This window comes from Carica papaya, chromosome 8 (assembly GCF_054855325.1).
Source record: "Carica papaya isolate Zhongbai chromosome 8, ASM5485532v1, whole genome shotgun sequence".
NCBI lineage: Eukaryota > Viridiplantae > Streptophyta > Magnoliopsida > Brassicales > Caricaceae > Carica > Carica papaya.
The window spans coordinates 19,730,672-19,755,310 of record NC_142316.1 but is presented as its reverse complement, the minus strand read 5'-3'; the positions used below and the strand labels follow the sequence as shown (position 1 = coordinate 19,755,310).

The 24,639-nt window shown below is 46.3% G+C and overlaps 14 non-coding genes and 33 pseudogenes across 14 annotated transcripts; 13 read left to right on the top strand and 34 right to left on the bottom strand.

Moving 5' to 3' along the window:
- The first annotated feature begins 25 nt into the window (after positions 1-25).
- Positions 26-144, top strand: LOC148250029 (5S ribosomal RNA; annotated as a pseudogene).
- A 561-nt stretch (positions 145-705) lies between these two features.
- Positions 706-824, top strand: LOC148250028 (5S ribosomal RNA; annotated as a pseudogene).
- A 204-nt stretch (positions 825-1,028) lies between these two features.
- LOC148250027 (5S ribosomal RNA) lies at positions 1,029-1,147 on the top strand (annotated as a pseudogene).
- Positions 1,148-2,038: 891 nt separating this feature from the next.
- LOC148250026 (5S ribosomal RNA) lies at positions 2,039-2,157 on the top strand. The gene has a single exon (XR_015814783.1). It is a non-coding gene; the product is annotated as a 5S ribosomal RNA (ribosomal RNA).
- A 995-nt stretch (positions 2,158-3,152) lies between these two features.
- LOC148250025 (5S ribosomal RNA) lies at positions 3,153-3,271 on the top strand. The gene has a single exon (XR_015816027.1). It is a non-coding gene; the product is annotated as a 5S ribosomal RNA (ribosomal RNA).
- Positions 3,272-3,476: 205 nt separating this feature from the next.
- Positions 3,477-3,595, top strand: LOC148250024 (5S ribosomal RNA; annotated as a pseudogene).
- A 205-nt stretch (positions 3,596-3,800) lies between these two features.
- LOC148250023 (5S ribosomal RNA) lies at positions 3,801-3,919 on the top strand. The gene has a single exon (XR_015814641.1). It is a non-coding gene; the product is annotated as a 5S ribosomal RNA (ribosomal RNA).
- A 995-nt stretch (positions 3,920-4,914) lies between these two features.
- LOC148250022 (5S ribosomal RNA) lies at positions 4,915-5,033 on the top strand. The gene has a single exon (XR_015814680.1). It is a non-coding gene; the product is annotated as a 5S ribosomal RNA (ribosomal RNA).
- Positions 5,034-5,238: 205 nt separating this feature from the next.
- Positions 5,239-5,357, top strand: LOC148250021 (5S ribosomal RNA). Its single transcript, XR_015814927.1, has one exon. It is a non-coding gene; the product is annotated as a 5S ribosomal RNA (ribosomal RNA).
- An 884-nt stretch (positions 5,358-6,241) lies between these two features.
- Positions 6,242-6,360, top strand: LOC148250020 (5S ribosomal RNA; annotated as a pseudogene).
- A 209-nt stretch (positions 6,361-6,569) lies between these two features.
- On the top strand, positions 6,570-6,688 carry LOC148250019 (5S ribosomal RNA; annotated as a pseudogene).
- A 204-nt stretch (positions 6,689-6,892) lies between these two features.
- On the top strand, positions 6,893-7,011 carry LOC148250018 (5S ribosomal RNA; annotated as a pseudogene).
- Positions 7,012-7,218: 207 nt separating this feature from the next.
- Positions 7,219-7,337, top strand: LOC148250017 (5S ribosomal RNA). Its single transcript, XR_015815508.1, has one exon. It is a non-coding gene; the product is annotated as a 5S ribosomal RNA (ribosomal RNA).
- A 790-nt stretch (positions 7,338-8,127) lies between these two features.
- LOC148250016 (5S ribosomal RNA) lies at positions 8,128-8,246 on the bottom strand. Its single transcript, XR_015815593.1, has one exon. It is a non-coding gene; the product is annotated as a 5S ribosomal RNA (ribosomal RNA).
- A 564-nt stretch (positions 8,247-8,810) lies between these two features.
- Positions 8,811-8,929, bottom strand: LOC148250015 (5S ribosomal RNA). Its single transcript, XR_015815968.1, has one exon. It is a non-coding gene; the product is annotated as a 5S ribosomal RNA (ribosomal RNA).
- A 202-nt stretch (positions 8,930-9,131) lies between these two features.
- Positions 9,132-9,250, bottom strand: LOC148250014 (5S ribosomal RNA; annotated as a pseudogene).
- A 205-nt stretch (positions 9,251-9,455) lies between these two features.
- Positions 9,456-9,574, bottom strand: LOC148250013 (5S ribosomal RNA; annotated as a pseudogene).
- A 995-nt stretch (positions 9,575-10,569) lies between these two features.
- LOC148250012 (5S ribosomal RNA) lies at positions 10,570-10,688 on the bottom strand (annotated as a pseudogene).
- Positions 10,689-10,893: 205 nt separating this feature from the next.
- On the bottom strand, positions 10,894-11,012 carry LOC148250011 (5S ribosomal RNA; annotated as a pseudogene).
- Positions 11,013-11,575: 563 nt separating this feature from the next.
- Positions 11,576-11,694, bottom strand: LOC148250010 (5S ribosomal RNA). Its single transcript, XR_015814665.1, has one exon. It is a non-coding gene; the product is annotated as a 5S ribosomal RNA (ribosomal RNA).
- Positions 11,695-11,900: 206 nt separating this feature from the next.
- LOC148250009 (5S ribosomal RNA) lies at positions 11,901-12,019 on the bottom strand (annotated as a pseudogene).
- Positions 12,020-12,223: 204 nt separating this feature from the next.
- Positions 12,224-12,341, bottom strand: LOC148250008 (5S ribosomal RNA; annotated as a pseudogene).
- Positions 12,342-12,899: 558 nt separating this feature from the next.
- LOC148250007 (5S ribosomal RNA) lies at positions 12,900-13,018 on the bottom strand. The gene has a single exon (XR_015815162.1). It is a non-coding gene; the product is annotated as a 5S ribosomal RNA (ribosomal RNA).
- Positions 13,019-13,223: 205 nt separating this feature from the next.
- On the bottom strand, positions 13,224-13,342 carry LOC148250006 (5S ribosomal RNA). The gene has a single exon (XR_015815446.1). It is a non-coding gene; the product is annotated as a 5S ribosomal RNA (ribosomal RNA).
- A 558-nt stretch (positions 13,343-13,900) lies between these two features.
- On the bottom strand, positions 13,901-14,019 carry LOC148250005 (5S ribosomal RNA; annotated as a pseudogene).
- A 205-nt stretch (positions 14,020-14,224) lies between these two features.
- On the bottom strand, positions 14,225-14,343 carry LOC148250004 (5S ribosomal RNA). Its single transcript, XR_015816046.1, has one exon. It is a non-coding gene; the product is annotated as a 5S ribosomal RNA (ribosomal RNA).
- Positions 14,344-14,904: 561 nt separating this feature from the next.
- Positions 14,905-15,023, bottom strand: LOC148250003 (5S ribosomal RNA; annotated as a pseudogene).
- A 564-nt stretch (positions 15,024-15,587) lies between these two features.
- LOC148250002 (5S ribosomal RNA) lies at positions 15,588-15,706 on the bottom strand (annotated as a pseudogene).
- A 204-nt stretch (positions 15,707-15,910) lies between these two features.
- LOC148250001 (5S ribosomal RNA) lies at positions 15,911-16,029 on the bottom strand (annotated as a pseudogene).
- A 208-nt stretch (positions 16,030-16,237) lies between these two features.
- LOC148250000 (5S ribosomal RNA) lies at positions 16,238-16,356 on the bottom strand (annotated as a pseudogene).
- Positions 16,357-16,918: 562 nt separating this feature from the next.
- On the bottom strand, positions 16,919-17,037 carry LOC148249999 (5S ribosomal RNA; annotated as a pseudogene).
- Positions 17,038-17,243: 206 nt separating this feature from the next.
- LOC148249998 (5S ribosomal RNA) lies at positions 17,244-17,362 on the bottom strand (annotated as a pseudogene).
- A 205-nt stretch (positions 17,363-17,567) lies between these two features.
- LOC148249997 (5S ribosomal RNA) lies at positions 17,568-17,685 on the bottom strand (annotated as a pseudogene).
- Positions 17,686-18,245: 560 nt separating this feature from the next.
- LOC148249996 (5S ribosomal RNA) lies at positions 18,246-18,364 on the bottom strand (annotated as a pseudogene).
- A 561-nt stretch (positions 18,365-18,925) lies between these two features.
- Positions 18,926-19,044, bottom strand: LOC148249995 (5S ribosomal RNA; annotated as a pseudogene).
- A 209-nt stretch (positions 19,045-19,253) lies between these two features.
- On the bottom strand, positions 19,254-19,372 carry LOC148249994 (5S ribosomal RNA; annotated as a pseudogene).
- Positions 19,373-19,576: 204 nt separating this feature from the next.
- Positions 19,577-19,694, bottom strand: LOC148249993 (5S ribosomal RNA; annotated as a pseudogene).
- A 236-nt stretch (positions 19,695-19,930) lies between these two features.
- Positions 19,931-20,049, bottom strand: LOC148249992 (5S ribosomal RNA; annotated as a pseudogene).
- A 561-nt stretch (positions 20,050-20,610) lies between these two features.
- LOC148249991 (5S ribosomal RNA) lies at positions 20,611-20,729 on the bottom strand. The gene has a single exon (XR_015814636.1). It is a non-coding gene; the product is annotated as a 5S ribosomal RNA (ribosomal RNA).
- Positions 20,730-20,937: 208 nt separating this feature from the next.
- Positions 20,938-21,056, bottom strand: LOC148249990 (5S ribosomal RNA; annotated as a pseudogene).
- Positions 21,057-21,260: 204 nt separating this feature from the next.
- Positions 21,261-21,378, bottom strand: LOC148249989 (5S ribosomal RNA; annotated as a pseudogene).
- A 563-nt stretch (positions 21,379-21,941) lies between these two features.
- On the bottom strand, positions 21,942-22,059 carry LOC148249988 (5S ribosomal RNA; annotated as a pseudogene).
- A 235-nt stretch (positions 22,060-22,294) lies between these two features.
- On the bottom strand, positions 22,295-22,413 carry LOC148249987 (5S ribosomal RNA; annotated as a pseudogene).
- A 209-nt stretch (positions 22,414-22,622) lies between these two features.
- LOC148249986 (5S ribosomal RNA) lies at positions 22,623-22,741 on the bottom strand (annotated as a pseudogene).
- Positions 22,742-22,945: 204 nt separating this feature from the next.
- LOC148249985 (5S ribosomal RNA) lies at positions 22,946-23,064 on the bottom strand (annotated as a pseudogene).
- Positions 23,065-23,622: 558 nt separating this feature from the next.
- Positions 23,623-23,741, bottom strand: LOC148249984 (5S ribosomal RNA). Its single transcript, XR_015815350.1, has one exon. It is a non-coding gene; the product is annotated as a 5S ribosomal RNA (ribosomal RNA).
- A 561-nt stretch (positions 23,742-24,302) lies between these two features.
- Positions 24,303-24,421, bottom strand: LOC148249983 (5S ribosomal RNA; annotated as a pseudogene).
- Between the last annotated feature and the right edge of the window lie 218 nt (positions 24,422-24,639).

Genomic DNA, 24,639 nt, shown 5'->3' with positions numbered 1-24,639 from the left:
ATGTATTTGCAGCGCGAAATTAAACAGGTGCGATCATACCAGCGCTAAAGCTCCGGATCCCATCAGAACTTCGCAGTTAAGTGTGCTTGGGCGACCGTAGTACTCGAATGGGTGACCACTTGGGAAGCCCTCGTGTTGCACCTATTTTTTTCCGGATGGGTTGTTCGACGTTACGCGCGAATGGAATTATAAACCGCTGGTTCATTTGCATAGGTGAGTCACGGTGCCGGGGCATATTACTTGATATTAGAACGAGAAAGAGAGATGCAGAGTGCACGCACAAGGAAACAAATGACGGGAGGGGGGATGGGAGGAGAAAGAGTGTATGTATTTGCAGTGCAGAATGAAACATGAGGGATCATAGTAGCACTAATGCAACGGATTCTATCAGAACTCCGCAAGTTAAGGGTGCTTGGGCGAGAGTAGCACTAGGATGGGTGACTTCCTGCGAAGTCCTTATATTTCACCCATTTTCTTAGGAAGTCCTCGTGTTGTACCTTTTTTTTTGCAGATGATTCTTTCGAGGATACGCGCGACTTGATTTATGGTCTGCAGGTTTATTCGCAAATGTGAGTCACGGCGCCGTGGCATCTTACTTGATATTAGAATGAGCACGGGAGGTGCAGTGTGCACGCACAAGGAAACAAATGACGGGAGGGGGAAGAAAGGAGAAGGAATTTATGTATTTGCAGTGCGGAATTAAACGGGTGCGATCATACCAGCACTAATGCATTGGATCCCATCAGAACACTGCAGTTAAGTGTGCTTGGGCGAGAGTAGTACTCGGATGGGTGACCACCTGGGAAGTCCTCGTGTCGCACAAATTTTTTTTCAGACGGGTCGTTCGACGTTACGCGCGACTGGAACTATGGTCCGCTGCTTTATACGCAAATGTGAGTCAAGAATCAGGGGCATTTTAATCGATATTAGAACGAGAAGGAGAGGTGCAGTGTGAACGCACAAGGAAACAAATGATGGGAGGGGGGGAGGGAAGAAAGAGTGTATGTATTTTCAGCACAAAATTAAACAGGTGCGGTCACACCAGCACAAATGCACCGGATCCCATCAGAGCTCCGCAGTTAAGTGTGCTTTGGCGAAAGTAGTACAATGATGGGTTACCTCCTGGGAAGTTCTCGTGTTGCACCCATTTTCTTTTTTTCAGATGTGCCGTTCGACGTTACGCATGACTTAAATTATGGTCCGCAAATTTATTCGCAAATGTGAGTCACGGCGCCGTGACATTTTACTTGATATTTGAACGAGAACGAGAGGTGCAGTGCGCACGCACAAGGAAACAAATGACGGGAGGGGGAAGAAAGGAGAAGGAGTGTATGTATTTGCAGCGCGGAATTAAACAGGTGCGATCATACCAGCACTAATGCAACGGATTCTATCAGAACTCCGTAGGTAAGGGTGCTTGGGCGAGAGTAGTACTAGCATGGGTTACCTCCTGCGAGGTCGTTATATTTCACCCATTTTCTTGTGAAGTCCTCGTGTTGCACCCATTTTTTTGCAGATGATTCTTTCGACGTTACGCGCGACTTGAATTATGGTCCTCAGGTTTATTCGTAAATGTGATTCACGGCGCTGTAGCATTTTACTTGATATTAGAATGAGAACGGGAGGTGCAGTGCGCATGCACAAGGAAACAAATGATGGGAGGGGGGGGAGGGAAGAAGGAGTGTATGTATTTTCAGCACGAAATTAAACATGTGCGGTCACACCAGCACAAATACACCGGATCCCATCAGAACTCTGCATTTAAGTGTGCTTTGGCGAAAGTAGTACAATGATGGGTTACCTCCTCGGAAGTTCTCGTGGTGCACCCATTTTCTTTTTTTCAGATGTGCCATTCGACGTTACGCGCAACTGGAATTAGGGTCCGCTGGTTTATACGCAAATATGAGTCAGGAAGCAGGGGCATTTTAATCGATATTAGAACGAGAATGAGAGGTGAAGTGTGAACGCACAAGGAAAAAAATGATCGGAGGGGGAAGAAAGGAGAAGGAGTGTATGTATTTGCAGCGCGAAATTAAACAGGTGCGATCATACCATCACTAAAGCCCCGGATCCCATCAGAACTCCGCAGTTAAGTGTGCTTGGGCGAGAGTAGTACTCTGATGGGTGACCACTTGGGAAGCCCTCGTGTTGCACCTATTTTTTTCGGATGGGTTGTTCGACGTTACGCGCGAATGGAATTATAAACCGCTGGTTCATTTGCAAAGGTTAGTCACGGTGCCGGGGCATATTACTTGATATTAGAACGAGAAAGAGAGATGCAGAGTGCACGCACAAGGAAACAAATGACGGGATGGGGGATGGGAGGAGAAAGAGTGTATGTATTTGCAGTGCAAAATGATACATGAGGGATCATACCAGCACTAATGCAAAGGATTCTATCAGAACTCCGCAGTTAAGGGTGCTTGGGCGAGAAAAGTACTCGGATGGGTGACCTCCTGCGAAGTCCTTATATTTCACCCATTTTCTTGGGAGGTCCTCATGTTGCACCTATCTTTTTGCAGATGATTCTTTTGACGTTACGCGCGACTTGATTTATGGTGACCTCCTGGGAAGTCCTCATGTTGCACCCATTTTTTTTCGGATGGGTCGCTCGACGTTACGCGCGAATGCAATTATAAACAGATGGTTCATTCGCAAAGGTGAGTCACAATGCTAGGGCATTTTACTTGATATTAGAACGAGAAGGAGAGATGCAGAGTGCACGCACAAGGAAACAAATGACGGGAGAGGGGATGGAGGGAGAAATAGTGTATGTATTTGCAGCGCAAAATGAAACATGAGCGATAAAACCAGCACCAATGCAACGGATTCTATCAGAACTCCGCAAGTTAAGGGTGCTTGGGCGAGAGTAGCACTAGGATGGGTGACCTCATGCGAAGTCCTTATATTTCACCTATTTTCTTATAAAGTCCTCGTGCTGAACCCATTTTTTTGCAGATAATTCTTTCGACGTTACGTGTGACTTGAATTATGGTCCTCAGGTTTATTCGCAAATGTGAGTCACGGCACCGTAGCATTTTACTTGATATTAGAACGAGCACGGGAGGTGCAGTGCGCACGCACAAGGAAACAAATGACGGGAGGGGGAAGAAAGGAGAACAAGTTTATGTATTTGCAGCGCGGAATTAAATGGGTGCGATCATACCAGCACTAATGCACCGGATCCCATCAGAACTCCGCAGTTAAGTGTGCTTGGGCGAGAGTAGTATTCGGATGGGTGACCTCCTGGGAAGTCCTCGTGTCGCACCAATTTTTTTTCAAACGGGTCGTTCGAAGTTACGCGCGACTGGAACTAGGGTCCGCTGGTTTATACGCAAATGTGAGTCAAGAAGCAGGGGTATTTTAATCGATATTAGAACGAGAATGAGAGGTGAAGTGTGAACGCACAAGGAAACAAATGACGGGAGGGGGAAGAAAAGAAAAGAAGTTTATGTATTTGTAGCGCGAAACTAAACAGGTGCGATCATACCAGCACTAAAGCCCCGGATCCCATCAGAACTCTGCAGTTAAGTGTGCTTGGGTGAGATTAGTACTCAGATGGATGACCTCCTGGGAAGTCCTCGTGTCGCACCAATTTTTTTTCAGACAGGTCGTTCGACGTTACGCGCGTCTGGAACTAGGGTCCACTGGTTTATACACAAATGTGAGTCAAGAATCAGGGGTATTTTAATCGATATTAGAACGAGAATGAGAGGTAAAGTGTGAACGCACAAGGAAATAAATGACCGCAGGGGGAAGAAAGGAGAAGGAGTGTATGTATTTGCAGCGCGAAATTAAACAGGTGCGATCATACCAGCACCAAAACTCCGGATCCCATCAGAACTCCGCAGTTAAGTGTGCTTGGGCGAGGGTAGTACTCGGATGGGTGACCACTTGGGAAGCCCTCGTGTTGCATCTATTTTTTTTCGGATGGGTTGTTCGACGTTACGCGCGAATGGAATTATAAACTACTAGTTCATTTGCAAAGGTGAGTCACGGTGCCGGGTCATTTTACTTGATATTAGAACGAGAAAGAGAGATGCAGAGTGCACGCACAAGGAAACAAATGACAGAAGGGGGGATGGGAGGAGAAAGAGTGTATGTATTTGCAGTGCAGAATGAAACATGAGGGATCATACCAGCACTAATGCAACTGATTCTATCAGAACTCCGCAGTTAAGGGTGCTTGGGCGAGAAAAGTACTCGGATGGGTGACCTCCTGCGAAGTCCTTATATTTCACCCATTTTCTTGGGAGGTCCTCATGTTACACCCATCTTTTTGCAGATGATTCTTTCGACGTTACGCGCGACTTGATTTATGGTGACCTCCTGGGAAGTCCTTATGTTGCACCCATTTTTTTTCGGATGGGTCGCTCGACGTTACCCGCGAATGCAATTATAAACCGCTGGTTCATTTGCAAAGGTGAGTCACGATGCTAGGGCATTTTACTTGATATTAGAATGAGAATGAGAGATGCAGAGTGCATGCACAATGAAATAAATGACGGTAGAGGGATGGAGGGAGAAATAGTGTATGTATTTGCAGCGCAGAATGAAACATGAGCGATCAAACCAGCACCAATGCAACGGATTCTATCAGAACTCTGCAAGTTAAGGGTGCTTGGGCGAGAGTAGCACTAGGATGGGTCACCTCATGCGAAGTCCTTATATTTCACCCATTTTCTTATAAAGTCCTCGTGCTGCACCCATTTTTTTGCAGATAATTCTTTCGACGTTACGCGCGACTTGAATTATGGTCCTCAGGTTTATTCGCAAATGTGAGTCACGGCACCGTAGCATTTTACTTGATATTAGAACGAGCACGGGAGGTGCAGCGCGCACGCACAAGGAAACAAATGACGGGAGGGGGAAGAAAGGAGAACAAGTTTATGTATTTGCAGCGCGGAATTAAATGGGTGCGATCATACCAGCACTAATGCACCGGATCCCATCAGAACTCCGCAGTTAAGTGTGCTTGGGCGAGAGTAGTAATCGGATGGGTGACCTCCTGGGAAGTCCTCGTGTCGCACCAATTTTTTTTCAAACGGGTCGTTTGAAGTTACGCGCGACTGGAACTAGGGTCCGCTGGTTTATACGCAAATGTGACTCAAGAAGCAGGGGTATTTTAATCGATATTAGAACGAGAATGAGAGGTGAAGTGTGAACGCACAAGGAAACAAATGACGGGAGGGGGAAGAAAAGAAAAGAAGTTTATGTATTTGTAGCGCGAAACTAAACAGGTGCGATCATACCAGCACTAAAGCTCCGGATCCCATCAGAACTCCGCAGTTAAGTGTGCTTGGGCGAGAGTAGTGCTCGGATGGGTCACCACCTGGGAAGCCCTCGTGTTGCACCTATTTTTTTTTTGGATGGGTTGTTCGACGTTACGCGCGAATGGAATTATAAACTGCTGGTTCATTTGTAAAGGTGAGTCACGGTGCCGGGGCATATTACTTGATATTAGAACGAGAAAGAGAGATGCAGAGTGCACGCACAAGGAAACAAATGACGGGAGGGGGGATGAAAGGAGAAAGAGTGTATGTATTTGCAGTGCAGAATGAAACATGAGGGATCATACCAGCACTAATGCAACGGATTCTATCAGAACTCCGCAGTTAACGATGCTTGGGCGAAAAAAGTACTCTGATGGGTGACCTCCTGCGAAGTCCTTATATTTCACCCATTTTCTTGGGAGGTCCTCGTGTTGCACCCGTCTTTTTGCAGATGATTCTTTCGACGTTATGCGCGACTTGATTTATGGTCCGCAGGTTTATTCGCAAATGTGAGTCACGGCGCCGTGACATTTTACTTGATATTAGAACGAGTACGGGAGGTGCAGTGCGCACGCACAAGGAAACAAATGACGGGATGAGGAAGAAAAGAAAATGAGTGTAGGTATTTGAAGCGCAAAATTAAACAAGTGGCATCATACCAGCACTAATGCACTGGATCCTATCAGAACTCTGCAGTTAAGTGTGCTTGGGAGAGATTAGTACTCGGATCGGTGACCTCTTGGGAAGTCCTCGTATCGCAACAATTTTTTTTTAGATGGGTCGTTCGACGTTACACGCGACTGGAACTATGGTCAGCTGGTTTATACGCAAATGTGAGTAAAGAATTAGGGGCATTTTAATCGATATTAGAACGAGAAGGAGAGGTGCAGTGTGAACGCACAAGGAAACAAATGATGGGAGGGGGAGAGGGAAGAAGGAGTGTATGTATTTTAAGCACAAAATTAAATAGGTGCGATCACACAAGCACAAATGTACCAGATCCCATCAGAACTCCGCAGTTAAGTGTGCTTTGGCGAAAGTAGTACAATGATGGGTTACCTCCTGGGAAGTTCTCGTGTTGCACCCATTTTCTTTTTTTCAGATGTGCCGTTTGACGTTACGCGCGACTTTAATTATGGTCCGCAGATTTATTCGCAAATGTGAGTCACGGCACCGTGGTATTTTACTTGACATTTGAACGAGAACGAGAGGTGCAGTGCGCATGCACAAGGAAACAAATGACGGGAGGGGGAAGAAAGGAGAAGGAGTTTATGTATTTGCAGCGTGGAATTAAATGGGTGCGGTCATACCAGTACTAATGCACCGGATCCCATCAGAACTCCGCAGTTAAGTGTGCTTGGGCGAGAGTAGTACTCGGATGGGTGACCTCTGGGGAAGTCCTCATGTCGCACCAATTTTTTTTTAGATGGGTCGTTCGACGTTACGCGCGACTGGAACTATAATCCGCTGGTTTATACGCAAATGTGAGTCAAGAATCTGGGGCATTTTAATCGATATTAGAACGAGAAGGAGAGGTGCAGTGTGAATGCAGAAGGAAACAAATGATGGGAGGGGGGGAGGGAAGAAGGAGTGTATGTATTTTCAGCCCGAAATTAAACAGGTGCGCTCACACCAGCACAAATGCACCGGATTCCATCAGAACTCCGCAGTTAAGTGTGCTTTGACGAAAGTAGTACAATGATGGGTTACCTCCTGGGAAGTTCTCGTGTTGCACCCATTTTCTTTTTTTCAGATGTGCCGTTCGACGTTACGCGCGACTTTAATTATGGTCCGCAGATTTATTCGCAAATGTGAGTCACGGAACTGTGGCATTTTACTTGATATTTGAACGAGAACAAGAGGTGCAGTTCGCACGCACAAGGAAACAAATGACGGGAGGGGGAAGAACGGAGAAGTAGTTTATGTATTTGCAGCGCAAAATAATAGGTGCGATCATACCAGCACTAATGCACCGGATCCCATCAGAACTCCGCAGTTAAGTGTGCTTGGGCGAGAGTAGTACTCGGATGGGTGACCTCCTAGAAAGTCCTCGTGTCGCACCAATTTTTTTTCAGACTGGTCGTTCGACGTTACGCGCGACTGGAACTAGGGTCCGCTGGTTTATACGCAAATGTGAGTCAAGAAGCAGGAGCATTTTAATCGATATTAGAACGAGAAGGAGAGATGCAGAGTGCACGCACAAGGAAACAAATGACGGGAGGGGGGATGGAGGGAGAAAAAGTTTATGTATTTGCAGCGCAGAATGAAACATGAGCAATCATACCAGCACCAATGCAACGGATTCTATCATAACTCCGCAAGTTAAGGGTGCTTGGGCGAGAGTAGCACTAGGATGGGTGACCTCTTGCGAAGTCCTTATATTTCACCCATTTTCTTAGGAAGTCCTCGTGTTGCACCCATTTTTTTGCATATGATTCTTTTGACATTACGGGCGACTTGAATTATGGAAATGGGTGAAAGAATCATCTGCAAAAAAATGGGTGCAACACGAGGACTTCCCAAGAAAATGGGTGAAATATAAGGACTTCGCAGGAGGTCACCCATCCTAGTGCTACTCTCGCCCAAGCACCCTTAACTTGCGGAGTTCTGATAGAATCCGTTGCATTGGTGCTGGTATGATTGCTCATGTTTCATTATGCGATGCAAATACATACACTTTTTCTCCCTCCATCCCCCCTCCCGTCATTTGTTTACTTGTGCGGGCACTCTGCATCTCTTCTTCTCATTCTAATATCGATTAAAATGCCCCTGTTTCTAGACTCACATTTGCGTATAAACCAGCGGACCCTAGTTCCAGTCGCGCGTAACGTCGAACGACCAGTCTGAAAAAAAATTGGTGCGACACGAGGACTTTCTAGGAGGTCACCCATCCGAGTACTACTCTCGCCCAAGCACACTTAACTGCGGAGTTCTGATGGGATCCGGTGCATTAGTGCTGGTATGATCGCACCCGTTTAATTCAACGCTGCAAATAGATAAACTCCTTCTCCTTTCTTCCCCCTCCCTTCATTTGTTTCCTTGTGCGTGCGCACTGCACCTCTTGTTCTCGTTCAAATATCAAGTAAAATGCCACGGTGCAGTGACTCTCACTTGCGAATAAATCTGCGGACCATAATTAAAGTCGCGCGTAACGTCGAACGGCACATCTGAAAAAAAGAAGATGGGTGCAACATGAGGACTTCACAAGAAAATGGGTGAAATATAAGGACTTCGCAGGAGGTCACCCATCCGAGTACTTTTCTCTCCCAAGCACCCTTAACTGCGGAGTTCTGATAGAATCCATTGCATTAGTTCTGGTATGATCCCTCATGTTTCATTCTGCACAGCAAATACATACACTCTTTCTCCTCCCATCCCCCCTCCCGTCATTTGTTTCCTTGTGCGTGCACTCTGCAACTCTCTTTCTCGTTCTAATATCAAGTATTATGACCCGGTACCGTGACTCACCTTTGCAAATGAACCAGTGGTTTATAATTCCATTCGCGCGTAACGTCGAACAACCCATCCGAAAAAAAAAAGGTGCAACACGAGGGCTTCCCAAGTGGTCACCCATCCGAGTACTACCCTCACCCAAGCACACTTGACTGCGGAGTTCTGATGGGATCCGGAGTTTTGGTGCTGGTATGATCGCACCTGTTTAATTTCGCGCTACAAATACATACACTCCTCCTTTCTTCCCCCTCCGGTCATTTGTTTCCTTGTGCGTTCACACTATACCTCTCATTCTCGTTCTAATATCGATTAAAATGCCCCTGATTCTTGACTCAAATTTGCGTATAAACCAGCAGACCGTAGTTCCAGACGCGCGTAACGTCGAACGACCCGTCTAAAAAAAAATTGGTGCGACACGAGGACATCCCAGGAGGTCATCCATCCGAGTACTAATCTCACCCAAGCACACTTAACTGCAAAGTTCTGATGGGATCCGGGGCTTTAGTGCTGGTATGATCGTACCTGTTTAGTTTCGCGCTACAAATACATACACTCCTTCTCCTTTCTTCCCCCTCCCGTCATTTGTTTCCTTGTGCGTTCACACTTCACCTCTCATTCTCGTTCTAATATCGATTAAAATGCCCCTGCTTCTTGACTCACATTTGTGTATAAACCAGCGGACCCTAGTTCCAGTCGCGCGTAACTTCGAACGACCCGTCTGAAAAAGAATTGGTGCGACACGAGGACTTTCCAGGAGGTCAACCATCCGAGTACTACTCTCGCCTAAGCACACTTAACTGCGGAGTTCTGATGGGATCCGGTGCATTAGTGCTGGTATGATCGCACCCGATTAATTCCGCGCTGCAAATACATAAACTCCTTCTCCTTTCTTCCCCCTCCCGTCATTTGTTTCCTTGTGCGTGCGCATTGCACCTCCCGTGCTCGTTCTAATATCAAGTAAAATGCTACGGTGCCGTGACTCACATTTGCGAATAAACCTGAGGACCATAATTCAAGTCGCGCGTAACGTCGAAAGAATCATCTGCAAAAAAATGGGTGCAACACGAGGACTTTCTAAGAAAATAGGTGAAATATAAGGACTTCGCATGAGGTCACCCATCCTAGTGCTACTCTCGCCCAAGCACCCTTAACTTGCAGAGTTCTGATAGAATCCGTTGTATTGGTGCTGGTTTGATCGCTCATGTTTCATTCTGCGCTGCAAATACATACACTCTTTCTCCCTCCATCCCCTCTCCCGTCATTTGTTTCCTTGTGCGTGCACTCTGCATCTCTCCTTCTCGTTCTAATATCAAGTAAAATTCCCTAGCATCATGACTCACCTTTGCGAATGAACCAGCGGTTTATAATTGCATTTGCGCGTAACGTCGAGCGACCCATCCGAAAAAAAATGGGTGCAACACGAGGACTTCCCAGGAGGTCACCATAAATCAAGTCGCGCGTAACGTCGAAAGAATCATCTGCAAAAAGATGGGTGCAACACGAAGACCTCCCAAGAAAATTGGTGAAATATAAGGACTTCGCAGGAGGTCACCCATCCGAGTACTTTTCTCGCCCAAGCACCCTTAATTGCGGAGTTCTGATAGAATCCTTTGCATTAGTGCTGATATGATCCCTCATGTTTCATTCTGCACTGCAACTACATACACTCTTTCTCCTCCCATCCCCCCTCCCGTCATTTGTTTCCTTGTGCGTGCACTCTGCATCTCTCTTTCTCGTTCTAATATCAAGTAATATGCCCCGGCACCATGACTCACCTTTGCAAATGAACCAGCAGTTTATAATTCCATTCGCGTGTAACGTCGAACAACCCATCCGAAAAAAATAGGTGCAACACGAGGGCTTCACAAGTGGTCACCCATCCGAGTACTACTCTCGCCCAAGCACATTTAACTGCGGAGTTCTGATGGGATCCGGGGCTTTAGTGCTGGTATGATCACTCCTGTTTAATTTCGCGCTGTAAATACATACACTCCTTCTCCTTTCTTCCCCCTCCGGTCATTTGTTTCCTTGTGCGTTCACACTTCACCTATCAATCTCATTCTAATATCGATTAAAATGCCCCTGCTTCTTGACTCACATTTGCGTATAAACCAACGGACCCTAGTTCCAGTCGCGCGTAACGTCGAACGACCCGTCTGAAAAAAAATTTGTGAGACACGAGGACTTCCCAGGAGGTCACCCATCCGAGTATTACTCTCGCCCAAGCACACTTGACTGTGGAGTTCTGATGGGATCAGGTGCATTAGTGCTGGTATGATCGCACTAGTATAATTTAGCACTGCAAATACATAAACTCCTTCTCCTTTCTTCCCCCTCTCGTCATTTGTTTCCTTGTGCGTGCGCACTGCACCTCCCCTGCTCGTTCTAATATCAAGTAAAATGTTACGGTGCCGTGACTCACATTTATGAATAAACCTGAGGACCATAATTCAAGTCGCGCGTATTGTCGAAATAATCATCTGCAAAAAAATGGGTGCAACACGAGGACTTCCTAAGAAAATGGGTGAAATATAAGGACTTCGCAGGAGGTCACCCATGCTAGTGCTACTCTCGCCCAAGCACCCTTAACTTGCGGAGTTCTGATAGAATCCGTTGCATTGGTGCTGGTATGATGGCTCATGTTTCATTATGCGCTGCAAATACATACACTTTTTCTCCCTCCATCCCCCCTCCTGTCATTTGTTTCCTTGTGCGTGGACTCTGCATCTCTCCTTCTCGTTCTAATATCGATTAAAATGCCCCTGCTTCTTGAATCACATTTGCGTATAAACCAGTGGACCCTAATTCCAGTCGCGCGTAACGTCGAACGACCCGTTTGAAAAAAAAAATTAGTGCGACACGAGGACTTCCCACGAGGTCACCCATCCGAGTACTACTCTCGCCCAAGCACACTTATCTGCGGAGTTCTGATGGGATCCGGTGCATTAGTGCTGGTATGATCGCACTAGTTTAATTTCGCGCTGCAAATACATAAACTCCTCCTTTCTTCCCCCTCCCGTCATTTGTTTCCTTGTGCGTGCGCAATGCACCTCTCTTTCTCGTTTAAATATCAAGTAAAATGCCACGGCGCCGTGACTCACATTTGCGAATAAATCTGCGGACCATAATTAAAGTCGCGCGTAACGTCGAACGGCACATCTGAAAAAAAGAAAATGGGTGCAAGACGAGAACTTCCCAGGAGGTAACCCATCATTGTATTACTTTCGCCAAAGCACACTTAACTTCGGAGTTCTGATTGGATCCGGTGCATTTGTGATGGTGTGTTCGCACCTGTTTAATTTTGTGCTGAAAATACATACACTCCTTCTTCCCTCCCCCCCTCCCATCATTTGTTTCCTTGTGCGTTCACACTGCACCTCTCCTTCTCGTTCTAATATCGATAAAAATGCCCCTGATTTTTGACTCACATTTGCGTATAAACCAGCGGACCATAGTTCCAGTCGCGCGTAACGTCGAACGACCCATCTGAAAAAAAATTGTTGCGATACGAGGATTTCCCAAGAGGTCACCCATCCGAGTACTACTCTCGCCCAAGCACACTTAACTGCAGAGTTCTGATGGGATCCAGTGCATTAGTGCTGGTATGATGCCACTTGTTTAAATTTGCGCTTCAAATACATACACTCCTGTTTTCTTCATCCTCCCGTCATTTGTTTCCTTGTGCGTGCGCACTGCACCTCCCGTACTCGTTCTAATATCAAGTAAAATGCCACGGCGCCGTGACTCAAATTTGCGAATAAACCTGCGGACCATAAATCAAGTCGCGCGTAACGTCGAAAGAATCATCTGCAAAAAGATGGGTGCAACACGAGGACCTCCCAAGAAAATGGGTGAAATATAAGGACTTCGCAGGAGGTCACCCATCCGAGTACTTTTCTCACCCAAACACCCTTAACTGCGGAGTTCTAATAGAATCCGTTGCATTAGTGCTGGTATGATCCCTCATGTTTCATTCTGCACTGCAAATACATACACTCTTTCTCCTTCCATCCCCCCTCCCGTCATTTGTTTCCTTGTGCGTCCACTCTGCATCTCTCTTTCTCGTTCTAATATCAAGTAATATACCCCGGCACCGTGACTCACCTTTGCAAATGAACCAGCGGTTTATAATTCCATTCGCGCATAACATCGAACAACCCATCTGAAAAAAAATAGGTGCAACACGAGGGCTTCCCAAGTGGTCACCCATCCGAGTACTACCCTCGCCCAAGCACACTTAACTGCGGAGTTCTAACGGGATCCGGAGCTTTAGTGCTGGTATGATCGGACCTATTTAATTTCGCGCTGCAAATACATACACTCCTTCTCCTTTCTTCCCCCTCCCGTCATTTGTTTCCTTGTGCATTCACACTTCACCTCTCATTCTCGTTCTAATATCGATTAAAATACCCCTGCTTCTTGACTCACATTTGCGTATAAACCAGCGGACCCTAGTTCCAGACGCGCGTAACGTCGAATGACCCGTCTGAAAAAAAATTAGTGCGACACGAGGACTTCCCAGGAGGTCACCCATCCGAGTACTAATCTCGCCCAAGTACACTTCACTGCGGAGTTCTGATGGGATCCGGTGCATTAGTGCTGGTATGATCGCACCTGTTTAATTGTGCGCTGCAAATACAAAATCTCATTCTCTTTTCTTCCCCCTCCCGTCATTTTTTTCCTTGTGCGTGCGCACTGCACCTCCCATTCTCGTTCTAATATCAAGTAAAATACTACAGCGCCGTGACACACATTTGCGAATAAACCTGAGGACCATAATTCAAGTCGCGTGTATCGTCGAAAGAATCATCTGCAAAAAAATGGGTGCAACACGAGGACTTCACAAGAAAATGGGTGAAATATAAGGACTTCGCAGGAGGTAACCCATGCTAGTACTACTCTCGCCCGAGCACCCTTACCTACGGAGTTCTGGTAGAATCCGTTGCATTAGTGCTGGTATGATCGCACCTGTTTCATTCCTTGCTGAAAATACATACACTCCTTCTCCTTCCCTCCCCCTCCCATCAATTGTTTCCTTGTGCGTTCACACTGCACTTCTCCTTCTCGTTCTAATATCGATTAAAATGCTCCTGCTTCTTGACACACATTTGCGTATAAACCAGCGTACCCTAGTTCCAGTCGCGCGTAGCGTCGAACGACCTGTCTGAAAAAAATTAGTGCGATACAAGGACTTCCCAGGAGGTCACCCATCCGAGTACTACTCTCGCACAAGCACACATAACTGCGGAGTTCTGATGGGATCCGGTGCATTAGTGCTGGTATGATTGCACCTGTTTAATTTTGCGCTGCAAATACATACACTCCTTCTCCTTTCTTCTCCCTCCCGTCATTTGTTTCCTTGTGCGTTCACACTTCACCTGTCATTCTCGTTCTAATATCGATTAAAATACCCCTGCTTCTTGACTCACATTTGCGTATAAACCAGCAGACCCTAGTTCCAGACGCGCGTAACGTCGAACGACCCGTCTGAAAAAAAATTGGTGCGACACGAGGACTTCCCAGGAGGTCACCCATCTGAGTACTAATCTCGCCCAAGCACACTTCACTGCGGAGTTCTGATGGGATCCGGTGCATTAGTGCTGGTATGATCGCACCTGTTTAATTTTGCGCTCCAAATACATAAACTCATTCCCCTTTCTTCCCCCTCCCGTCATTTGTTTCCTTGTGCGTGCGCACTGCACCTCCCTTTCTCTTTCTAATATCAAGTAAAATGCTACAGCGCCGTGACACACATTTGCGAATAAACCTGAGGACCATAATTCAAGTCGCGCGTAACGTCGAAAGAATCATCTGCAAAAAAATGGGTGCAACACGAGGACTTCACAAGAAAATGGGTGAAATATAAGGACTTCGCAGGAGGTAACCCATGCTAGTACTAGTCTCACCCAAGCACCCTTACCTACGGAGTTCTGATAGAATCCGTTTCATTAGTGCTGGTATGATCGCACCTGTTTCATTTCGCGCTGCAAAAACATACACTCCTTCTCCTTTCTTCCCCCTCCCATCATTTGTTTCCTTATGCGTTCACACTTCACCTCTCATTCTCGTTCTAATATCGACTAAAATGCCCCTGCTTCATGACTCACATTTGCGTATAAACCAGCGGACCATAGTTCCAGACGCGCGTAACGTCGAACAACCCGTCTGAAAAAAAAAATTAGTGTGACAAGAGGACTTCACAGGAGGTCACCCATCCGAGTACTAATCTCGCCCAAGCACACTTAACTGCGGAGTTCTGATGGGATCCGGTGCATTAATGCTGGTATGATGGCAACTGTTTAATTTTGCGCTGCTAATACATAAACTCATTCCCCTTTCTTCCCCCTCCCGTCATTTGTTTTTTTGTGCGTGCGCACTGCACCTGTCGTTCTCGTTCAAATATCAAGTAAAATGCCACGGCGCCGTGACTCACATTTGTGAACAAATCTGCAGACCATAATTAAAGTTGCGCGTAACATCGAACGGCACATCTGAAAAAAAGAAAATGGGTGCAACATGAGGACTTCGCAAGAAAATTGGTGAAATATAAGGACTTCGCAGGAGGTAACCCATGCTAGTACTACTCTCGCCCAACCACCCTTACCTAAAGAGTTCTGATAGAATCCGTTGCATTAGTGCTGGTATGATCGTACCTGTTTCATTTCGCGCTGCAAAAACATACTCCTTCTCTTTTCTTCCCCCTCCCGTCATTTGTTTCCTTGTGCGTACGCACTGCTCCTCTCGTTCTCGTTCAAATATCAAGTAAAATGCCACGGTGCCGTGACTCACATTTGCGAATAAATCTGCGAACCATAATTAAAGTCGCGCGTAACGTCGAACGACACATCTGAAAAAAGAAAATAGGTGCAACACGAGAACTTCCTAGGAGGTAACCCATCATTGTACTACTTTCGCCAAAGCACACTTAACTGCGGAGTTCTGATGGGATCCGGTACATTTGTGCTGGTGTGACCGTACCTGTTTAATTTCGTGCTGAAAATACATACACTCCTTCTTCCCTCCCCCCCTCCCATCATTTGCTTCCTTGTGCGTGCACTATGCATATCTCTTTCTCGTTCTAATATCAAGTAATATGCCCCGGCACCGTGACTCACCTTTGCAAATGAACCAGCGGTTTATAATTCCATTCGCGCGTAACGTCGAAAAATCCATCCGAAAAAAAATAGGTGCAACACGAGGGCTTCCCAAGTGGTCACCCATCCGAGTACTACTCTCGCCCAGGCACACTTAACTGCAGAGTTATGATGGGATCCGGTGCATTAGTGCTGGTATGATCGAACCTGTTTAATTTCGCGCTACAAATACATAAACTCCTTCTTCTTTCTTTCCCCTCCCGTCATTTCTTTCCTTGTGCATGCGCACTGCACCTCTCGTTCTCGTTTAAATATTAAGTAAAATGCCACGGCGCCATGACTCACATTTGCGAATAAATCTGCGGACCATAATTAAAGTCGCGCGTAAGGTCGAACGGCACATCTGAAAAAAGAAAATGGGTGCAACACGAGAACTTCCCAGGAGGTAACCCATCATTATACTACTTTCGCCAAAGCACACTTAACTGAGGAGTTATGATGGGATCCGGTGCATTTGTGCTGGTATGATCGCACCCGTTTAATTCCGCACTGCAAATACATAAACTCCTTATCCTTTCTTGCCCCTCCCATCATTTGTTTCCTTGTGCATGCGCACTGCACCCCCCGTGCTCGTTCTAATATCAAGTAAAATGCTACGGTGCCGTGACTCACATTTACGATTAAACCTGAGGACCATAATTCAAGTCGCGCGTATCGTCGAAAGAATCATCTTCAAAAAAATGGGTGCAAGACGAGGACTTCCTAAGAAAATGGGTGAAATATAAGGACTTCGCAGGAGGTCACCCATCCTAGTGCTTCTCTCGCCCAAGCACCCTTAACTTGCGGAGTTCTGATAGAATCCGTTGCATTGGTGCTGGTATGATTGCTCATGTTTCATTCTGGGCTGCAAATACATACACTTTTTCTCCCTCCATCCCCCCTCCCGTCATTTGTTTCCTTGTGCGTGCACTCTGCATCTCTCTTTCTCGTTCTAATATCAATTAAAATGCCCCTGCTTCTTGACTCACATTTGCGTATAAACCAGTGGACCCTAGTTCCAGTCGCGCGTAACGTCGAACGACCCGTCTGAAAAAAATATTAGTGCTACACAAAGACTTCCCAGGAGGTCACCCATCCGAGTACTACTCTCGCCCAAGCACACTTAACTGCGGAGTTCTGATGGGATCCGGTGCATTAGTGCTGGTATGATCGCACCCATTTAGTTTTGCGCTGCAAATACATAAACTCTTTCTCCTTCCATCCCCCCTCCCGTCATTTGTTTCCTTGTGCGTGCACTCTGCATCTCTCTTTCTCGTTCTAATATCAAGTAATATGCCCCGGCACCGTGACTCACCTTTGCAAATGAACCAGCGGTTTATAATTCCATTCGCGCGTAACGTCGAACAACCCATCCGAAAAAAAATAAGAGCAACATGAGGGCTTCCCAGGTGGTCACCCATCCGAGTACTACTCTCGCCAAAGCACACTTAACTGCGGAGTTCTGATGGGATCCGAAGCTTTAGTGCTGGTATAATAGCACCTGTTTAATTTCGCGCTGCAAATACATACACTCCTTCTCTTTTCTTCCCCCTCCCGTCATTTGTTTCCTTGTGCGTTCACACTTCACCTCTCATTCTGTTTCTAATATCTATTGAAATGCCCCTGCTTCTTGACTCACATTTACGTATAAACTAGCGGACCCTAGTTCCAGACGCGCGTAACGTCGAACAACCCGTCTGAAAAAAAATTGGTGCGACACGAGGACTTCTCAGGAGGTCAACCATCCGAGTACTAATCTCGCCAAGTACACTTAACTACGGAGTTCTGATGGGATCCGGGGCTTTAGTGCTGGTATGATCCCACCTGTTTAATTTCGCGTTGCAAATACATACACTCCTTCACCTTTCTTCCCCCTCCCGTCATTTGTTTTCTTGTGCGTTCACACTTCACCTCTCATTCTCGTTCTAATATCGATTAAATGCCCCTGCTTCTTGACTCACATTTGCGTATAAACCAGTGGACCCTAGTTCCAGACGCGCGTAACGTCGAACGACCCGTCTGAAAAAAAAAATTGGTGCGACACGAGGACTTCACAAGAAAATTGGTGAAATATAAGGACTTCGCAGGAGATAACCCATGCTAGTACTACTCTCGCTCAAGTACCCTTACCTACGGAGTTCTGATAGAATCCGTTGCATTAGTGTTGGTATGATCGCACCTGTTTCATTTCGTGCTGAAAATACATACACTCCTTCTCCTTCCCTCCCCCTCCCATCAATTGATTCCTTGTGCGTTCACACTGCACCTCCCCTTCTCGTTCTAATATCGATTAAAATGCCCCTGTTTTTTGACTCACATTTGAGTATAAACCAGCAGACCCTAGTTCCAGTCAAGCGTAACATTAAACGACCGGTCTGAAAAAAAAATGGTGCGACACGAGGACTTCTCAGGAGGTCACCCATCCGGGTACTACTCTCGCCCAAGCACACTTAACTGCGGAGTTCTGATGGGATCCGGTGCATTAGTGCTGGCATGATCACACACATTTAATTCCGCGCTGCAAATACATAAACTCCTTCTCCTCTCTTGCCCCTCCCGTCATTTGTTTCCTTGTGCGTGCGCACTGCACCTCCCGTGCTCGTTCTATTATCAAGTAAAATGCTACGGTGCCGTAACTCACATTTGCGAATAAAACTGAGGACCATAATTCAAGTCGCGCGTATCGTCGAAAGAATCATCTGCAAAAAAATGGGTGCAACACGAGGACTTCCTAAGAAAATGGGTGAAATATAAGGACTTCGCAGGAGGTCACCCATCCTAGTGCTACTCTCGCCCAAGCACCCTTAACTTGCAGAGTTCTGATAGAATCCGTTGCATTGATGCTGGTATGATTGCTCATGTTTCATTCTGCGCTGCAAATACATACAATTTTTCTCCCTCCACCCCCCTCCCGTCATTTGTTTCCTTGTGCGTGCACTCTGCATCTCTTTTTCTCGTTCTAATATCGACTAAAATGCCCCTGCTTCTTGACTCACATTTGCGTATAAAGCAGTGGACCCTAGTCCCAGTCGCGCGTAACGTCGAACGACCCGTCTGAAAAAAAAATTAGTGCGACACGAGGACTTCCCACAAGGTCTCTAATCCGAGTACTACTCTCGCCCAAGCACACTTAACTGCGGAGTTCTGATGGGATCCGGTGCATTAGTGCTGGTATGATCGCACCTGTTTAATTTCGCGCTACAAATATGTAAACTCCTTATCCTTTCTTCCCCTTCCCGTCATTTGTTTCCTTGTGCGTGCGCACTGCACCTCTCGTTCTCATTCAAATATCAAGTAAAATGCTACGGCGCCGTGACTCACATTTGCGAATAAATCTGCGGACCATAATTAAAGTCGCGCGTAACATCGAACGACAAATTTGAAAAAAAGAAAATGGGTGCAACACGAGAACTTCCCAGGAGGTAACCCATCATTGTACTACTTTCTCCAAAGCACACTTAACTGCGGAGTTCTGATGGGATCCGGTGCATTTGTGCTGGTGTGACCGCACCTGTTTAATTTTGTGCTGAAAATACATACACTCCTTCTTCCCTCCCCCCCTCCCATCATTTGTTTCCTTGTGCGTTCACACTGCACCTCTCCTTCTCGTTCTAATATCGATTAAAATGCCCTTGATTCTTGACTCACATTTGCGTATAAACCAGCGGACCATAGTTCTAGTCACGCGTAACGTCGAACGACCCATCTGAAAAAAAATTGTTGCGATACGAGGACTTCCCAAGAGTTCACCCATTCGAGTACTACTCTCGCCCAAGCACACTTAACTGCAGAGTTCTGATGGGATCCAGTGCATTAGTGCTGGTATGATGCCACTTGTTTAATTTTGCGCTTCAAATACATACACTCCTTCTCTTTTCTTCCTCCTCCCGTCATTTGTTTCCTTGTGCGTGCGCATTGCACCTCCCGTACTCGTTCTAATATCAAGTAAAATGCCACGACGCTGTGACTCACATTTGCGAATAAACCTGCGGACCATAAATAAAGTCGCGCGTAACGTCGAAAGATTCATCTGCAAAAAGATGGGTGCAACACGAGGACCTCCCAAGAAAATAGCTGAAATATAAGGACTTCACAGGAGGTCACCCATCCGAGTACTTTTCTCGCCCAAGCACACTTCACTGCGAAGTTCTGATGGGATCCGGTGCATTAGTGCTGGTATGATCGCACCCATTTAATTCCACGCTGCAAATACATAAACTCCTTCTCCTTTCTTCCCCCTCCCGTCATTTGTTTCCTTGTGCGTGCGCACTGCACCTCCTGTGCTCGTTCTAATATCAAGTAAAATGCTACGGTGCCGTGACTCACATTTGCGAATAAACCTGAGGACAATAATTCAAGTCGCGCGTATCGTCGAAAGAATCATCTGCAAAAAAATGGGTGCAACACGAGGACTTCCTAAGAAAATTGGTGAAATATAAGGACTTCGCAGGAGGTCACCCATCCTAGTGCTACTCTCGCCCAAGCACCCTTAACTTGCGGAGTTCTGATAGAATCCGTTGCATTGGTGCTGGTATGATCGCTCATGTTTCATTATGCGCTGCAAATACATACACTTTTTCTCCCTCCATCCCCCCTTCCGTCATTTGTTTCCTTGTGCGTACACTCTGCATCTCTCATTCTCGTTCTAATATCGATTAAAATGCCCCTTCTTCTTGACTCACAATTGCGTATAAACCAGCGGACCCCAGTTCCAGTCGCGCGTAACGTCGAACGACCCGTCTGAAAAAAAATTGGTGCGACACGAGGACTTCCCAGGAGGTCACCCATCCGAGTACTAATCTCGCCCAAGCACACTTCACTGCGAAGTTCTGATGGGATTCGGTGCATTAGTGCTGGTATGATCGCACCTGTTTAATTTCGCACTGCAAATACATAAACTCATTCCCCTTTCTTCCCCCTCCCGTCATTTGTTTCCTTTTGCGTGCGCACTGCACCTCCCGTTCTCGTTCTACTATCAAGTAAAATACCACGGGCCGTGACTCACATTTGCGAATAAACCTGAGGACAATAATTCAAGTCGCGCGTAACGTCGAACGGCACATCTGAAAAAAAGAAAATGGGTACAACACGAGAACTTCCCAGGAGGTAACCCATCATTGTACTACTTTCTCCAAAGCACACTTAACTGCGGAGTTCTGATGGGATCCGGTGCATTTGTGCTGGTGTGACCGCACCTGTTTAATTTTATGCTGAAAATACATACACTCCTTCTTCCCTCCCCCCCTCCCATCATTTATTTCCTTGTGCGTTCACACTGCACCTCTCCTTCTCGTTCTAATATCGATTAAAATGCCCATGATTCTTGACTCACATTTGCGTATAAACCAGCGGACCATAGTTCTAGTCACGCGTAACGTCGAACGACCCATCTGAAAAAAAATTGTTGCGATACGAGGACTTCCCAAGAGTTCACCCATTCGAGTACTACTCTCGCCCAAGCACACTTAACTGCAGAGTTCTGATGGGATCCAGTGCATTAGTGCTGGTATGATGCCACTTGTTTAATTTTGCGCTTCAAATACATACACTCCTTCTCTTTTCTTCCTCCTCCCGTCATTTGTTTCCTTGTTCGTGCGCATTGCACCTCCCGTACTCGTTCTAATATCAAGTAAAATGCCACGACGCTGTGACTCACATTTGCGAATAAACCTGCGGACCATAAATCAAGTCGCGCGTAACGTCGAAAGATTCATCTGCAAAAAGATGGGTGCAACACGAGGACCTCCCAAGAAAATAGGTGAAATATAAGGACATCGCAGGAGGTCACCCATCCGAGTACTTTTCTCGCCCAAGCACCCTTAACTGCTGAGTTCTGATAGAATCCGTAGCATTAGTGCTAGTATGATCCCTCATGTTTCATTCTGCACTGCAAATACATACACTCTTTCTCCTTCCATCCCCCCTCCCGTCATTTGTTTCCTTGTGCGTGCACTCTGCATCTCTCTTTCTCGTTCTAATATCGATTAAAATGCCCCTGCTTCTTGACTCACATTTGCGTATAAACCAGTGGACCCTAGTTCCAGTCGCGCGTAACGTCGAACGACCCGTCTGAAAAAAAAGATTAGTGCGACACGAGGACTTCAAGGAGGTCACCCATTCGAGTACTAATCTCGCCCAAGCACACTTCACTACGGAGTTCTGATGGGATCCAGTGTATTAGTGCTGGTATGATCACACCTGTTTAATTTTGCGCTACAAATACATAAACTCATTCCCCTTTCTTCCCCCTCCCGTCATTTGTATCCTTGTGCATGCGCACTGCACCTCCCGTTCTCGTTCTAATATCAAGTAAAATACTACAGTGCCGTGACTCACATCTGCGAATAAACCTGAGGACCATAATTCAAATCGCGCGTAACGTCGAAAGAATCATCTGCAAAAAAATGGGTACAACACGAGGACTTCACAAGAAAATGGGTGAAATATAAGGACTTCGCAGGAGGTAACCCATCCGAGTACTACTCTCGCCCAAGCACACATAACTGCGGAGTTCTGATGGAATCCGGTGCATTAGTGCTGGTATGATCGAACCTGTTTAATTTCGCGCTGCAAATACATAAACTCCTTCTCCTTTCTTCCCCCTCCCGTCATTTGTTTCCTTGTGCGTGCGCACTGCACCTCTCGTTCTCGTTCAAATATCAAGTAAAATGCCACGGCGCCGTGACTCACATTTGCGAATAAATCTGCGGACCATAATTAAAGTCGCGCGTAACGTCGAACGGCACATCTGAAAAAAAGAAAATGGGTGCAACACGAGAACTTCCCAGGAGGTAACCCATCATTGTACTACTTTCGCCAAAGCACACTTAACTGCGGAGTTCTGATGGGATCCGGTGCATTTGTGCTGGTGTGACCACACTTGTTTAATTTCCATCTGAAAATAAATACACTCCTTCTTCCCTCCCCCCCTCCCATCATTTGTTTCCTTGTGCGTTCACACTGCACCTTTCCTTCTCGTTCTAATATCGATTAAAATGCCCCTGATTCTTGACTCACATTTGCGTATAAACCAGCGGACCATAGTTCCAGTCGCGCTTAACGTCGAACGACCCGTCTGAAACAAAATTTGTACGACACGAGGACTTCCCAGGTGATCACCAATCCGAGTACTACTCTCGCCCAAGCACACTTAACTGCAGAGCTCTGATGAGATCCAGTGCATTAGTGCTGGTATGATTGCACCCGTTTAATTCCGCGCTGTAAATACATAAACTCCTTCTCCTTTCTTACCCCTCCCGTCATTTGTTTCCTTGTGCGTGCGCACTGCACCTCCCGTGCTCGTTCTAATATCAATTAAAATGCTACGGTGCCGTAACTCACATTTGCGAATAAACCTGAGGACCATAATTCAAGTCGCGCGTATCGTTGAAAGAATCATCTGCAAAAAAATGGGTGGAACACAAGGACTTCCTAAGAAAATAGGTGAAATATAAGGACTTCGCAGGGGGTAACCCATGCTAGTACTACTCTCGCCAAAGCACCCTTACCTACGGAGTTCTGATAGAATCCGTTGCATTAGTGCTGGTATGATCGCACCTGTTTCATTTCGTGCTGAAAATACATACACTCCTTCTCCTTCCCTCCCCCTCCCATCAATTGTTTCCTTGTGCGTTCACACTGCACCTCTTCTTCTCCTTCTAATATCGGTTAAAATGCCCCTGCCTCTTGACTCACATTTGCGTATAAACCAGCGGACCCTAGTTCCAGTCGCGCGTAACGTCGAACGACCCATCTGAAAAAAATTGGTGCGACACGAGGACTTCCCAGGAGGTCACCCATCCGAGTACTACTCTCGCCCAAGCACACTTAACTACGTAGTTCTGATGGGATCCGGTGCATTAGTGCTGGTATGATCGCACCCATTTAATTTTGCGCTGCAAATACATAAATTCCTTCTCCTTTCTTCCCCCTCCCGTCATTTGTTTCCTTGTGCGTGCGCACTGCACCTCCCGTGCTCGTTCTAATATTAAGTAAAATGCTACGGTGCCGTGACTCACATTTGCGAATAAATCTGAGGACCATAATTCAAGTCGCGTGTAACGTCGAAAGAATTATCTGCAAAAAAATGGGTGCAACACGAGGACTTCCTAAGAAAATAGGTGAAATATAAGGACTTCGCATGAGGTCACCCATCCTAGTGCTACTCTCGCCCAAGCACCCTTAACTTGCGGAGTTCTGATACAATCCGTTGCATTGGTGCTGGTATGATTGCTCATGTTTCATTCTGCGCTGCAAATACATACACTCTTTCTCCCTCCATCCCATCTCCCATCATTTGTTTCCTTGTGCGTGCACTCTGCATCTCTCCTTCTTGTTCTAATATCAAGTAAAATGCCCTGGCATCATGACTCACCTTTGCGAATGAACCAGCGGTTTATAATTGCATTCGCGCGTAACGTCGAATGATCCATCTGAAAAAAAATGGGTGCAACACGAGGACTTCCAAGGAGGTCACCAATCCGAGTACTACTCCCGCCCAAGCACACTTAACTGCTAAGTTCTGATGGGATACGGTGCATTAGTGCTGGTATGATGGCACCTATTTAATTTCGCGCTGCAAATACGTACACTCCTTCTCCTTTCTTCCCCTTCCCGTCATTTGTTTCATTGTGCATGTGCACTGCACCTCTCGTTCTCGTATAAATATCAAGTAAAATGCCACGGCGCAGTGACTCACATTTTCGAATAAATCTGCGGAATATAATTAAAGTCGCGCGTAACGTCGAAAGGCACATCTGAAAAAAAAAATGAGTGCAACA